General features: G+C 39.5%; 1 pseudogene; it reads left to right on the top strand.

Moving 5' to 3' along the window:
• The first annotated feature begins 2,308 nt into the window (after positions 1-2,308).
• On the top strand, positions 2,309-7,652 carry LOC121481037 (annotated as a pseudogene).
• The last annotated feature ends 8,830 nt before the right edge of the window (positions 7,653-16,482 follow it).

Below are 16,482 nucleotides of genomic sequence, written 5' to 3'. Positions count from 1 at the left end.
AATCCTTAATATGGTCTACAAGGTCTTATATGTTCTGACCCCTATCTGTGTTTCTACCTTCATTCTATGTTCTTTTCTCCCACTTTTCTCTCCTCGGCAGACATGCTAGTTTCCCATCAGTGCTTCAATGCATCATACTCTCTCCTCTTTCACACCTATCTCTCCTCCACTCCCCTAGCAATCTCTACCCCTCACCTAACTACTCGTATTTGTCTTTTCAGGTTTCAGCTGAATTGAAAGCAAAATTGGCTAGTTCTTCTTCTATACATTCACATTATGTCCCATTCTCATCCTTTGTAACACTCCTCACTTTTATATTGTCTACCTTCACTAATTGTCTATAAGTTCCAGGGGCTATACCTGCCAGGCTTATCAATGTATTATTAGTGCATAGTATAGTATCTGACAAATTTAGGCAATAAAATATATATTAATTCATTCATACAGTGATAGGTCAGCTTCACCTTTATTTCTGCCAAGTCGTCCTTGACTCATTCAAGCAGAATTGGTAACTTTCACATTAATATAACCACTATACAGGGGATCCCTGGGTGGCTCAGCGGTTTAGTGCCTGCCTTTGGCTCAGGGCGTGATCCTGGAGACCTGGGATCGAGTCCCACATCAGGCTCCCTGCATGGAGTCTGCTTCTCCCTCTGCCTGTGTCTCTGCCTCTCTCTCTCTCTCATGAATAAATAAAATATTTAAAAAAAATATATATATATATAACCACTATACCAAAGATACTATCTGTATCTTATTTCTCTTTGTGCCCCTAGCAGTTCACTTGGTGTCTGGAACAAAATGAATGCTCAATCTATGCTTATAGAGTTGAACTAACAGAGACTTTGCCAACTGGCTGGATATGAGATCTGAAGGAATATAGAAAGTCAAAGATAAACTCTGAAGGGTGGGCTAGCCTTTAACACAAATGGAAAAGTTGGTAAAGGAAGGTGGTTTAGAAAGTAAATATATACAGTTCTGAGCATAGGTATTGATAGTGTAGTGACAGAGGGGAGAGTTTATACAAAAAGTCATTAAAGCCCTTTCACAAAGATGGTGCCGAAGGCGAAGAAGGAAGCCCCTGCCCCTCCCAAAGCTGAAGCCAAAGCAAAGACTTTGAAAGCTAAGAAAGTGGTGCTGAAAGGCATGTACAGTCACAAAAAAAAAAGAAGAAGAAGAAGATCCATACGTCACCTACATTCCAACGACCCAAGACCCTGTGTCTCCAAAGGCAGCCCAAATATCCTCGAAAGAGCACCCCCAGGAAAAACAAGCTTGATCACTATGCCATCATCAAGTTCCCCCTGACTACTGAGTCAGCCATGAAGAAAATAGAAGACAACAACACACTTGCGTTCATTGTGGATGTCAAGGCCAAATAAGCACCAGATCAAACAGGCTGTGAAGAAGCTCTATGACATTGATGTGGCCACCTTGATTGGGCCTGATGGAGGGAAGAAAGCATATGTTTGACTGGCTCCTGACTATGATGCTTTGGATGTTGCCAACAAAACTGGGGTCATCTGAACTGAGTCCAGCTGGCTATAAATCTAAATATAAATTTTTTCACCACACACACAAAAAAAGTCAGTAAAGCCATGGAGTCCTGAAATGGCAACATGAAGATAATTCCCGAGGTTGGAAGCAGTCTGCTGGAGCCAGAGAAGGCTAACGGATGGGATACATTCTAATTTGCCTAGGACAATCCCAGTTTACACCTGTTATCCTAACATAATTATTGATGGTGCTGCCGCCTTGTATGCTTAAAAGTGTCCAAATAAATTAGGGGTACCCAGTTGGCTCAGTTGGTAAAGCATGCAACTCTTGACCTCAGGGTCTTGAATCAAGCCCCATGTTGGCCATACAGCTTACTTAAAAAAAAAAAAAAGTGCCCAATAAACTATATGACCAGCCAACCAGAAGCCCATGTGAATTTGGAAAAGTTAAGTGAGTTAAGGGCAAGAACATTTAGGACAAGAGCAGAGCAAGAAATTACAGTGATTTCGAGTTGTAGATAGTGAAGGAATGTACTGAATTGAATGACATTTTATAAAGAGCTATGAAATGAACTAGCTACCACTTCTGGATGGGCAATGTCACAAAAACCCTGATAGGTAGGCATTTCCATCCATATTTTATAGATAAAATCATCAAAGCTTAGATTAAACACCCACTCAGGAAATTAGCTAAAATATAGCTTAATAAGTAAAATACAGTGACTTTTCCTCACTCATAGCCATCTTAGCAGCTGTTCTTGGTTGGGGCTTGCTCAAAACCTAAGGCAGGAAATACAGTGGCTACATAAAAGATGAAAAGGCCACTGGAATCTTTCTACTCTGGGCTCCAACTCATCATGAAAAGTGGAAAGTATGTTGGGGTACAAGCAGAATCTGAAAATAATCAGAGATGGCAAAAGCGACACTGATCATCCTCACCAACAACTGCCCAGCTTTGAGGAAATCTGAAATAGAGTATTAAGCCATATTGGCCAAACCTGGTGTCCATCATCAGTACAGTGGCAAGACTATTGAATTGGGTTTAGAATGTGGGAAATACTGTGGAGTATGCACACTGGCTATCATTAATCCAGGTGATTCTGATATCATTAGAAGCATGTCAGAACAGACTGGTGAAAAGCAAAACATGCAAAATCTCTCTCTAATAAAACCGGCCAGAGCTTGTTTGGGGGGGGGGGGGGGGAGTAAAACCTAGCTAGAGAGCAAAACTAACTAAATATAAACAAATAATTGAAAAAAGAAGTCAAAGGGGGAAATATCTGGAAGTCACAAGAAGTCCCTTCTCCAATAACTTGTAAGCATCTTGAGTGGGAGGGGAAAAATAAAGCATTGATATGGTAACTTCCCCATAAAGGAGGGTAACCACTGCTACCAAGATCCTTCACTATAACTTGCAAAATTACTGCTCACTATTTTCTGAAGTAGCTTCATTGAAAACCATCCTTCTTTTCCCAAGAGACAAGTAATTCCAGGAAGTAACTTTTTTAAAAAAGACTTTATTTATTTGACAGAGAGATGGAGAGAGAGAGAGAAAGAGAGAGAGCATGAGCAGGGTGAGGGGCAGAGGGAGAAGCAGACTCCCCGCTGAGAAGGGAGCCTGATGTGAGGCTGGATCCCAGGACTCTGGGATCATGACCTGAGCCAAAGGCAGCAGCTTAACCTGAGCCACCCAGGTGTCCCTCCAGGAAATAACTTCAGTGAAATGGAAAATAGACACTTCTACCCTGGGACACACCTGACTTCACAACCAGCTTGTAGGTAGGGAAAAAGCAAATATTCAGGGGCAAAAGGAACTTAATCTTGGCTAAAATGGATGTCAGAGAAGATATCATTGCAATGAAAGCAAAAGCAAGAAAGGGAATAACCTAAGGAGAGCCTGGAAATGTATATGTAGAGGCAAAGATTACTCCAAAAGTCGAATCAAAGCTAAGCAGTGGAGAGTGACAACACAGCGGCATGGGCAGAAAAGGTAAGACAAAGGAATAGAAACATTTCCTGAGGATGACTTAAGGATTCTAAGTTAGTTGATACTTGTGATGATTCCTTCAAAGTGAGTGAAAATTGCATTTTATTTTATTTTATTTTATTTTTTGAAAATTGCATTTTAGCAGCAAATGTCCTTCAATCTTTCCCAAGAGCTAAATAAGGTGCTCTTTACTAAGTAATAATAGGAGTTTCACTTTTTACTGCCTCCCTCATTGAACGATGCGTAAAAGCAATTATACTTCAGCTGTGCTGCATCTTTTCCCTTTCCCCTTTTCCCCTTCTTCTGAAGACTAGAAAGAGATTAATGCAACAGCACATATGCAGTTAGAATTTCACTTTAAAGCAATCAGTTTTAAGAAGCACTTTGTACAAATGCGCTGCACTTAAGAATGATTTTGGTGCATGTGTCTTTCCATGGGACAACCCAGCTCGATGTAAAGAACAAGTACTATATAAACCAAGAAACCAAGCCTGACTAGTTTAGGTAAATCATATACTTTCCCTATTATTCATTTTTATTTTTTTAATTTTTTTTTAAATTTTTTATTTATTTATGATAGTCACAGAGAGAGAGAGAGAGGCAGAGACACAGGCAGAGGGAGAAGCAGGCTCCATGCACCGGGAGCCCGACGTGGGATTCGATCCCGGGTCTCCAGGATCGCGCCCTGGGCCAAAGGCAGGCGCCAAACCGCTGCGCCACCCAGGGATCCCTATTATTCATTTTTAAAGTTTATTTATTTAAGTAATCCCTACACCTAATGTGGGGCTGGAAATTACAACCCCAAGATTAAGAGTTGCATGCTACCCTGACTGAGCCAGCCACATATCCCATAAAGTGAGTGGTTTTTTTTTTAAGATTTTATTTATTTATTCATGAGAGACAGAGAGAGAAAGAGGCAGAGACATAGGCAGAGGGAGAAACAGGCTCCATGCAGGGAGCCCGACGTCGGATTCGATCCCAGGACTCCAGGATTACGCCCTGGGCCAAAGGCAGGCGCCAAACCGCTGAGCCACCCAGGGATCCCCTTTTTTTTTTTTTTTTTTTTTTAAGTAATCCTGGGACACCTGAGTGGCTCAGCCGTTGAGCATCTGCCTTTGGCCCAGGGCGTGATCCTTGGAATCCCAGGATCGAGTCCCACGTCAGGCTCCCTGCATAGAGCCTGCTTCTCCCTCTGCCTGTGTCTCTGCCTCTCTCTGTGTATCTTTCATGAATAAATAAATAAAATCTTTAAAAAAATAAAATAAAATAAAAATAGTAATCCCTACATCCAATGTGGGGCTTGAACTCATGATCCCAAGATCATGCTCTATGGGCTGAGGCGTCAAGCATCCCTCTGTTATTCTAATAGCCATTTATATATATATGATATATAGCATGGTTTGTTGTTTTGGTGAAAAATTCTACACAAAAGTAAGGTACGTGCTGTTAAGGAATGCCTTGTAAATATTAAATCCATTTTAAATCATTATAAAGGCAGATGAATTATTACACTTTCTTTATTCCTTTCCTCTATTTTTGTAACAACCTAACATTTTATTGAATAAAGACTTATGAAACTTAAGAGTCTGAATAAATGCTGGAGGTCAAGTTAAAATTGGTATTTAAGAAATAATTCAACTTGTATGGCCTCTTCTTAATTTACATATTAGTCAATCAATAAACAAACATTTGTTCAGTGCTTCCTGTGTGTCAGGAATTATGTTAGGCTGTGGGAGGGGAGGGATACCAAGGACTATATTTCATCAAATCAAAGACAGCTTGGATTATAAGAAGTATATCAGTTTCTGAGCTGTTAAAATGTAGAAAAATATGCATCTAAGAAGTGATTATATGTGGGTAAAAAACAAAGAGCTTCTGTGGCGAAAAAATAGAATATATCCATAATAGATACCAAGTGTTAGAAACCAAAAGCATCCCCAGAAGTTTAGTGAACAAGAAGTCCCAAGGAGCTGAGGGTTGTGAGGGAGATGCACTGTATATGACACTGGCCTAGTTCTGCTAATGTATTTTCTATCGATTCTATAAGACATTGGCAAGAAAAGAACAAATTAAAAACTAAGATTTATACTTTCGCTCCTGAAATGTGACAACTTTAAGTTTTGTTGAGACTTCTGAATTCTATAGTTATACCAACCTGAAACCATGATTTCTCTTGCATTGGAAAATTTAACTTACCAACGATTATGTAAATTATGAATTAAGCAAATACACGCTTTGCTAAAATACAAAGGAAACTTGGGGCAAATGGCCCAGATCATTTAAAATTTGAGCCTGTAATAACGAGTGAAAATACTTTGAGATAATAGTTTTGGCATCATTTCTCATTTGGCATTGAGAGAGTAAAAATAAAAATTGTTCTCCAGTGGAAGTTCTTTTAAGATTTTATTTATTCACTTGAGAGAGAGAGAGAGGGAACAAACGTGGGGGAGAGGCAGACTCCCTGCTGAGCAGGGAGCCAGATATGGGGCTCCATCCCAGGACCTGGAGATCATGATCTGAGCTGAAGGCAGATGCCAAACATCTGAGCCACCCAGGCGCCCCACCAGTGTAAGCCCTAAACTAGACCTGCATCTGTAGCTCTAGGCTCAGTTCCCGGGCTACTACTAAGTCCCTCTTTCTCATACCCTACCCCGAGCTCTAAGTACCAAGGCCTCCAACCCCTGATTAAAGAGGGCACCAGTTGATGCTACGCCTAAGAATTTAAGCTTAGGATCACTGTTCATTCCTTCCCTCAAAGAAACTTGAACTTCAAGCCTCTTAGCTCCCATTACTCTCCTCTGTTGCATCTACTGTGACTAATCACACTTGTGCATGAAAACAAAAACTTGTAGGATCTTACAGACCACAGCTGACTTTTATTAAGACTTTATGTCCACCATTCTCCAAGAGTCAGCTGTGACTACATCTGGCAAGCTTCATTCCCATTTTGTTGTTGTTGTTGTTGTTTTTTATTTATTTATTTTTTTATTTTTTAAATTTTTATTTATTTATGATAGTCACACAGAGAGAGTGAGAGAGAGAGGCAGAGACACAGGCAGAGGGAGAAGCAGGCTCCATGCACTGGGAGCCCGACGTGGGATTCGATCTCGGGTCTCCAGGATCGTGCCCTGGGCCAAAGGCAGGCGCTAAACCGCTGCGCCACCCAGGGATCCTGTTGTTGTTTTTTAATATTTTATTTATTCATTCATAAGAGACACAGAGAGAGGCAGAGACATAGGCAGAGGGAGAAGCAGGCTCCATGCAGGGAGTCTGATGCGGGACCTGATCTGGGGACCATGGGATATGCCCTGAGCCAAAGGCAGGGGCTCAACCGCTGAGCCACCCAGGCGTCCCTTCATTTCTATATAGGTCAAAGCCCCAAATATAATTACCTGCTCTCTACCCCTGTCCTCTATGGAACTGTCATTCCTAAAATGCTCTGAACTTCCTTAAGCCTAGTACAATCCCTATCCTCTCTCCCTACACAAACCTTCCATTTGCCCTCTGGAATTCCAACTTCTACACAATCATTTTCCTGAATGTTTCTTCCACTTTTCAAAAAAAATTTTTTTTTAAAGATTTTACCCATTTATTCATGACAGACAACAGATACAGAGAGTGAGAGAGAGAGAGAGAGAGAGAGAGGCAGAGACACAGGCAGAGGGAGAAGCAGACTCCATGCAGGGAGCCTGATGTGGGACACGATCCTAGGTCTCCAGGATCACGCCCTGGGCCGAAGGCTGGGCCACCAGGGCTGCCCTCCCTCCACTTCTATACTTATGTAAACCTGGCCTTCTCTAGGTCACCTTCTGTGCTGCTCCCTCCAGTGAGGTCTGCTCACACTTTCACACCTATTTAGTGTCAGGAGACTAGGATACTCCCCAGTGCTATTTGGAGTCCACTGCTTCCCCCACCCTTTTGTAAAAACCCCCGCCATCCTCTCCCTCACTGACTATAATCTACCTGCCTCCCATGTACTCCCATGTTCACAGAAGATATTGGCACTCATTACTGTGTTATCTTGTACCGCCAGTACAAGTGAACTCATCCTAAGTGAGTTCAGAGTCCTCATGAAAGACCCACCTAATCTCCAATGTCCTCCTCTAATGTTACCTGACCACCTACCACTCTCCCCCAGTCACTCCCTGGACCTTGTCATCATCTCCTAAAACTCCTCTACTTTCTTCATTCCTAAAATCACTAAATTCTTTTCCCCCTTCCCCTAAAATCTCTAATTCTAAAAGTCCACTTTCTGACCACAATCACCTACACCTCCAGCTCACTTACTATTACCAGTCTGAGTGCAATTGTCCTTCCCTTTTTTTGAAAAGATTATTGATCACTTCACTTCCTTTCTATTACCCCCTTCCTGTCTTTACTTCTCTATTTATCTAGCTTAGTGTTCATGGTCCATCATTTCACTCACTCTTAGAATTAACCTTGAACTCCCTCCTTGAATGCACTCTTTCCTTGTCTTCTAAGACACCATACTCTCCTGGTTTCTCTTACTTGTCTGGCAGCCTTTTACAGACATTTTTACTGGCTTCTCCCTCCTGTATTACTAAACCTTTAAATGTCGGAGTGTTTCAGCAATCTGTCCTGGGAGCTTTTCTCTTTTGATTCAATACCCTTTCCTTAAGTAATTGTAGCTCTTCCCATGGGTTTAATTATTATCAGTATGCATATACTCCTCAAATTCATACCCGAGTTCAGAATTCTTGTTTCAGCTCCAGATTGATATACCTGCTTACCTGACATCTTCAAATGAATATCTCCAAGGTATCTCCAACTCAGCATGTTTAAAAGAAAACTCATCACTTTCCCATTAAATCTATTCCTTCCAGAAACCTGAATCACCTTTGAATCTCCCTCTCTCACATCTCCCCAAATTTAAGTAATCTCTCTATATTTATTTATTTTTTTAAAAGATTTTATTTATTTATTCATAAGAAACAGAAAGAGAGAGAGAGAGGTAGAGACACAGGCAGAGGGAGAAGCAGGCTCCCTGCAGGAAGCCCGAAGCGCCCTGGGCGGAAGGTGGCGTTAAACCGCTTAGCCACCTGGGCTGCCCAGATTTTGTCATCTCTTGATGTAAGGATTAAACTAGATTATGCATGTAAAGGATTTAGTGCCTGGCACATGAAAATCAATAAATGCTATTCAGTGGATATATGTTGGATAATTCAGTAAATGATTTTGGAATAACTGGTCATCCATTTAGAAAAAATACAAATTTATCCCTACCTCACTTCTTAGACCCAAGTATGTGGGGGGAATGAAGCCATAAAAATACTTGAAGAAGACATGGGGAAATATTTGTATAACCTTGGAGTTGAAGAAAGCCTTTCAAAACATGTCCCAAAAGTTAGAAGCTGTAAAGAGCAACCAGTAACCACATACCAATGTAAACATTCTGCATGGTGAGAAAGCCATAAATAAGACCAGAAGACAAATAACAAATAGTGAAAATATTTATAATACTTAATTAATTAAAAAGAGTTAATAACAAATATCTAACTAGCTCTTATAAATCAACAAGAAAATATTAACAACCTACTAGCAAAAGGTCAAGCTGCATAAATACAAAATTCAGTCTAAGATCTACAAGTGTCTAATAGTCTAAAGAAAATACAAATAGGGGATCCCTGGGTGGCTCAGTGGTTTGGCGCCTGCCTTTGGCCCAGGGCGCATTCCTGGAGTCCCGGGATGGAGTCCCGCATCGGGCTCCTGGCATGGAGCCTGCTTCTCCCTCCTCTTGTGTCTCTGCCTCTCTCTCTCTCTCTATGTCTATCATAAATAAATAAATATTAAAAAAAAGAAAATACAAATAAAACAATAAGCTATTACATTTTACTTATAGATTAGAAAGGTTGACTACATTTCGTGTAGGTAAGGAGAATGGGCACTAACCTGCACTGTAGGTGGAGCATAAATTTGAACAATCTTTCTGGAAATAGTTTGACAATGGAGAACATAATATGAAATGTGTGTACCTCTTGATATAGTAATCCCACCTCCAGAAATTTACTCTAAAGAGATCATTTAAATGTTTCAAAGAGATATATGCTGAGAATGTTCACTGCATAATTTATAAAATTGGAAATAAATATTTATTGAAACAGCAATAGTCTTCTTGGGCACTGCTCATGATAGTGGGGATACAGAAATGACAATAGAGAGATAAAATTCCTTTTCTCGTGGAATTTACATTCCAAGGGTTAGAAAGACATTAAACTAATAAATAAGATACTTTCAAATAGTGACACATGCTTTGGAAACGTAAAACCAGGTGCAAGAACACAACAAATTAAAAAGAAAAGGTGTTTTAATATATGACAGAAGAAATTTTTCCTGATGTGAAGAGCTGTGGAGAACTGAATCTACACATGAAAAGGACATACTGTATTGCAAGAAAACCAACAATGAACAACTGAAACTAAAATATATCCTGATTAAGTTCTTCGGCTTTCAGGATAAAGAAGCAATTCTTTTGCAGAATTCTGCAGAAAAAACAGGTCACTTATAAGAAGGAAGAATCAGGCCTGACTCAGATTTCTTCACAGCAGCATTCAGTGCCTGCAAAGTTTCTAGGGAAATAAAGTGAGCCCAAGAATATAATATCTGGTCAGGTTGTCATTTAAGTCAACAAACCAACAACACACATTTTCAAACAAGCAAGAACTTGGGAAGTAAATAACATACAATCCTTCCTGAAAAAACAACTTAAGATGAAATCAAGCCAACCAAGAGATGAACGAAAGTGCTGGGGTAAAAGTAAAGCAACATTCAATATCAGAAAAACAATGAAGCATGACTTCAGGGGTGTGAGGAGAAGCAAATGCAACCCATGAATTTTCTTCTTAGTTGAGTTGTTTTTCAAGTAAGTTATATCTTGTTTTATTGTACATCGCTTTATGGCATTTCATAGTTTTTTATAAATTGTGGCAATCCTGCATTAAGCAAGTCTATTTGCACCGTTTTTCCAACAGCATTTGTTCATTTTGTGTCTCTATGACACATATTGGTAATTTTTAAAAAAGATTTATTTTATATTTTATTTGAGAAATAGCATAAACAGGAGGGATAGAGAGAGAATCTCAAGCAGACTCCATGCTGAGCGCAGAGCCTAAGGCAGGCCTAATCCCACAACCATGAGATTACAATCTGATTTGAAAACAAGAGTCAGAGCCTTGACTGACTATACCAGGCAGGTGCCCCTCATTTTGGTAATTCTTGCAATAACTCAAACTTTTTCATTATTATTAGTTTTGTTATGGTGACCCGTGATCAGTGACCTTTGATATTACTATTGTCATTGTTTTGGGGCACCATGAACTGTGTTTATATATAAGCTGGCAAACTTTTTAAAAAAGATTTTATTTATTTATTCATGAGAGACACACAGAGGCAGAGACATAGGCAGAGGGAGAAGCAGGTTTCCTGCAAGCAGCCTGATGCAGACCCGATCCCAGGACCTGGGATCACACCCTGAACTAAAGGTAGATGCTCAACCACTGAGCCACCCAGGCACTCCTAAACTGGCAACCTTAATCCATAAATCTTTTATGTGTTCTAACTGTTCCACTAACTGGCAGTTCTCCTGGTCTCTCTCCCCAGGCCTTCCTAGTCTCTGAGATAAAACTGTACTGAAGTTAGGCCAGTTAATAACCCTACAGTGGCCTCTTAAGTGTTTGAGCAAAAGGAAGGTTGTACATCTCTCATTTTTAGTCAAAAGATAGAAATGATTAAGTGTAGTGAGGGAGGGATGTCAAAAGCTGCAATAGGCCAAAAGCTAGGCCCCTTAAGCCAAATAGTTAGCCAAGTCACAAATGCAAAGGAAAAGTTCTTGAATGAAATTAAAAGTGCCAGGGAGGGGCAGCCCAGGCGGCTCAGCGGTTTAGCACCTGCCTTCGGCCCAGGGAGCCCTGCATGGAGCCTGCTTCTCCCTCTGCCTGTGTCTCTGCCTCTGTCTCTCACGAATGAATAAATAAAAATCTTAAAAAAAAAAAAAAAAAGAAAGCAATTAAAAGTGCTATTCCAGTGAACACATCAACGAAAAGAAAACAAAACATCCTTATTGCTAATATAGAAAAAAATTGAGAGGTCTGGATAGAAGATTAAACCAAACACAATATTCTCTTAAATCAAAACCTAATCCAGAGAAAGGCCCTCACTCCCTTCGATTCTGTGAAGGCCAAGAGATGACAAAACTGCAGAAGAAAAGTGGGAAGCTAGCAGAGGTGGGTTCATGAGGAATGAAGCCATCTCTGTAGCAGAACAGTGCAAGGTGAAGCAGCAAGTGCTGATGCAGAAGCCGCAGCAAATTATCCAGAAGATCTGGCTATAAGACAATTAATGTAGATTGTTACACTAAACAACAGATTCAATATAGACAAAACAGCCTTATATTGGAAGAAGATGCTATCTAAAACTTTCATAGCTAGAGAGAAGTCAATGCCTGGCTTTAAAGCATCAAAGGGCAGACTGACTCTCTTGCTAGAGGTCACTACAGCAGGAAATTTTAAGTTGAAGCCAATGCTCATTTATCATTCTGTTTACAACATAGTTTACTGAATATTTTAAGCCCACTGTTGAAAATTACTGCTCAGGAGAAAAGATCCCTTTCAAAATATTGCTGCTCATTGATGGTGCACGTGGTTACCCAAGAGCTCTAATGGGGATGTACAATGAGATTTTTTTTTTAAAGATTTTATTTATTTATTTATGAGAGGGAGAGAGAGAGAGGCAGAGACACAGGCAGAGGGAGGAGCAGGCTCCATGCAGGGAGTCTGATATGGGACTCGATCCTGGGATGTCAAGATCACGATCCTGGGATGTCAAGATCACGCCCTAGGCGGAAGGCAGGCACTTAAACAACTGAGCCACCCAGGCTGCCCTATACAATGAGATTAATGTTGTTTTCATGCCTGCTAACACAGCATTCATTCTGGTGCCCTTGGATCAAGGAGTAATTTCAACTTTCAAATTTATTATTTAAGAAATACATTTTGTAAAGTTATAGCTGCCATAGAGAGTGATTCCTCTGATTATTCTGGGCAAAGTACATTGAAAACTTTCTCAAAAGGATTCACTATTCCAGATGCCATTAAGAACGTTTGTGATTCATGGGAAGAGGTCAAAACGGCAACATTAATAGGAATTTGGAGGAAGTTGATTCCAACACTCATAGATGACTTTGAGGGGTTCAAGACTTTAGTGGAGAAGTAGCTGCAGATGTGATAGAAGGAGCAAGAGAACTAGAATTAGAAGGGGAGCCTCAATGGCTCAATGGCTGAATTGATGCAATCTCATAGTAAAACCTGAATGGATTAGGAGTTGTTTCCTATGGATGAACAAAGAAAGTGGTTTTTTGAGATGGAATCTCCTTCCAATGAAGATACTGTGAAGATTGTGGAAATGATAACAAAGGATTTAGGATATAACATAAAATTAGTTGGTTAAGGGATCCCTGGGTGGCGCAGTGGTTTGGCGCCTGCCTTTGGCCCAGGGCGCGACCCCGAAGACCCGGGATCGAATCCCATGTCGGGCTCCCGATGCATGGAGCCTGTGTCTCTGCCTCTCCCTCTCTCTCTCTGTGACTATCATAAATAAATAAAAATTTATTAAAAAAATTAGTTGGTTAAGTTTGCAAAGATTGTCCAATTTTGAAAGAAATTCTAATGTGGGTTAAATGCTGTCGAATAGCATTGCATACTATAGAGAAATCTTTTGTGAAAGGATGAGTTAATCAGTGAGACAAACTGCCCTGTTGTCTTATTTTAAGAAATTGTCACAGCCATCCCAGCTTTGAACAACCATCACCCTGACCACTCAGCAGCCATCAACATCAAGGCAAGACCCTCCACCAGCAAAAAGATTAGGTCTCACTAAAAGCTCAGATGAAGGTTAGCATTTTTTACCAATAAAGCGTTTTTTAATTAAGGTATATGTATTTTTTAGACATAACGTTATTGCATACTTAATAGACTACAGGGTAGTATAAATATAACTTTTATATGCATTGGGAAATAAAAAATTCATTTGACTGGCTTTATTGTGACATTCGCTTTATTGTGACATTTGCTTTAATGGGGTGGCCTGGAACCTAACCTGCAATATCTCTGAGATGTGCCTATATAATAGCAAGTCACATTTGGATATATCCTTCCAAGTGATCCTCCAAAAGAAGCCGTACCAACACATATCCCATTAACAGTATTTGAAAATATCTGTTTTCCCATACCCTCATCAATTGTATTAAAAACACTAACAATTTTTAAATTAAATAGCAGTTATATGCCCCTCTCATGTATCTTTTTAAAATTATAGCAATCTTATGGAAGAGGTTAAAAGTGAACTTGAACCATTTTCAAATGTTTTTGAGACATATTATTAGATATATTTTCTGTCACTTTCCTAATTTATATCCTCTGCTCATTCTTCTCTTGAGTTGTCTTTTCCTTATTTATTATTAGGTTTTCTTCAAACATGGTGGATAGGAATCCTTTATTTATTATGTAACTAGCCAATGTGTGATCCTAGTCTATTGTGTCTTTCAAATTTGTTTATAGTGTTTTTCTTTGTATAGAAGTTAAGTATTTTCCTTTACAGATTCTGGATGGCAGGTCTTACTTAAAAGGAGCATTTCAACCACATGATTAAAAAAATATTCTACTGTATTTCTCCTACCTCATAAATTTCATCTTTTTTTGGCTAATATCTTTACTAAATTATCAGATTCACGTAAACTAAGATTGTCAGATTCACACAAAGAATAGAGATATACTTTTCAATTTTAACTGGAATGCTTAAAACCCTATCAGAGGCGCCCCCATCTCAATATCTAAATACCTAAGAAGCAGAATTAGTAAACCAGTACCCTGATGGGATTGCCAGACCTAGTAATTTAAAAAAGAGGACTATTTCATCCAGGAGATTGAAGATGACTAGAATGCTGAGTATCTTTATTAGAGACATACAAGGGAGGAAGACCAGGTTCTCCTGTTTCCAACTGTCTTTCTTTGTCCCAAGGTCAATGTTGGACGCATTCAGTTAATGTTGATCTCTGTGGTTTTCTTCTATTTTGAGTTGTATTGCAGACCACACTGAAGCTTTCTTTTCTTATATGTGTTTAGATCACTGATTAGTAGTCAAGTAACCGTTCCCAGGGGCCCAGGAGACCTCGGGTTCCTTTCATCACCTGCCCATTAAGGTAGATTCTCTCAGGAGCAACCTTATTTTCCTTATTTGCAAGTTCTAAGTCCTTCCTAACTACAACAGTTTTATCTGGGAAGAGACATCTAAATTGAAGAAAGATTGCTGAACACTTCAAGACAGTATATAACAGAGAATTGTGTAGTACAAGAGTTAGCCAAGGTTTTTACGCATGGAAATGAGTGACAGGGAAGGCAGGGACATTAGTCTGGAGGCTGCTGTAGTAACCTAGACAAGGCCAGCTCCAAATTCTAGGCCATGGACTCCCTACCAAATTCCTCTCTAGGGCAGCCTGGGCAGCTCAGCGGTTTAGTGCCTGCCTTTGGCCCAGGGCATGATCCTGGTGACCCGGGATCGAGTCCCATGTCAGGCTCCCTGCATGGAGCCTGCTTCTTCCTCTGCTTGTCTCTGCCTCTCTCTTTCTGTGTCTCTCATGAATAAATAAAATATTTAAAAAAAAATTCCTCTCTAGATCCTCAGCCCTTAGTCCTAAGGGAATTTGAACCTTCAGGTATTTTTTTAAAATGTTGTAAACCAAAACATTGTTTGTCCTATTAACATATTAATCCTCTTAATTTGGCTTAGTAATACCTTTCTTTGTAATAATGTCAACCATTTATCAAGGGCCCACAATGTGACAGACATTTAAACATTTTTCTATAATCTCATAACAAACCTATAATGATTTACAGATAAGCAAAGCAAGGTTCAGAGAGTTTTAAGACACTTGTACAAGGTTTCACAGACAGAAAATGACAGTCCAGACACCAAATAACATATCATAAATTAAGAGAAGTGAAGTTTTATCCCATCACTTTTCTGGAAAACAATAATTATTTTTGACAAAACCTGAGATACAGATAAACTGAAATAGTGGTCTCCAAACTTCTTGACAGTGTGTACTCGGTAAAAAAAAAAAAAAGCACACCAGCTCTCAATATATGTATATTTATTTTTAAATTACTACCATCAGCTAATATCTTAAGGTACAATATATACTTAGGGTAGAATTCACTATAATGTATGTAAATCCATACTTCAAATACTCTTCTTAATAAATTCAAAAGGTAGGGATCCCTGGGTGGCGCAGCAGTTTAGCACCTGCCTTTGGCCCAGGGCACAATCCTGGAGACCAGGGATGGAGTCCCACGTTGGGCTCCCTGCATGGAGCCTGCTTCTCTCTCTGCCTCTCTCTCTCTCTCTCTCTCTCTCTGTGTCCATCATGAATAAATAAATAAATAAATAAATAAATAAATAAATAAATAAATTCAAAAGGTTATTGCTGACTCCTTGTCAGATCTGATTGGCTTCCAATTGTTTTTATCTGATAATCTGTCTAAGGGTTCCCACTAGGAGTAGAAGCGATTGTGCTTACATTTTTTGTAAGCACTAAATTACATTACACAATAATGTAAACATTATTTAAAAATCATGTTTTCTTTATAGGAATCTTTTAAACACTGTCCATTCTATGAAGATGTTTAGCTAAAACTAGTTAATATAATCAGTAAATCCCTTAATTGGGCACATGTTAATTGCAACACATCTTAAGAACCTCTGTCAATCTTCCATATTGTTGAATTCCCTGCTTCCTTTCGGGATACATCGTGTTCCTTCATGACAGGTGACATACCAGGTAGGGTGCCTGTCCCAATGTGTATGTCAAATATCAGTAAAACCCAATTTCTTTCTTCCTTACATTTAAAATACATACAAATTCTAATCTTTTCTTCCTGGCCTAAGGAATCACCTTTGAAGATCCCTAGACTAGATGACTGCCTCCAA

Source organism: Vulpes lagopus, chromosome 23 (genome assembly GCF_018345385.1).
Source record: "Vulpes lagopus strain Blue_001 chromosome 23, ASM1834538v1, whole genome shotgun sequence".
NCBI classification, from domain to species: Eukaryota; Metazoa; Chordata; class Mammalia; order Carnivora; family Canidae; genus Vulpes; species Vulpes lagopus.
The sequence above is the reverse complement of the archived record's forward strand: the minus strand, read 5'-3'. Positions and strand labels throughout refer to the sequence as shown.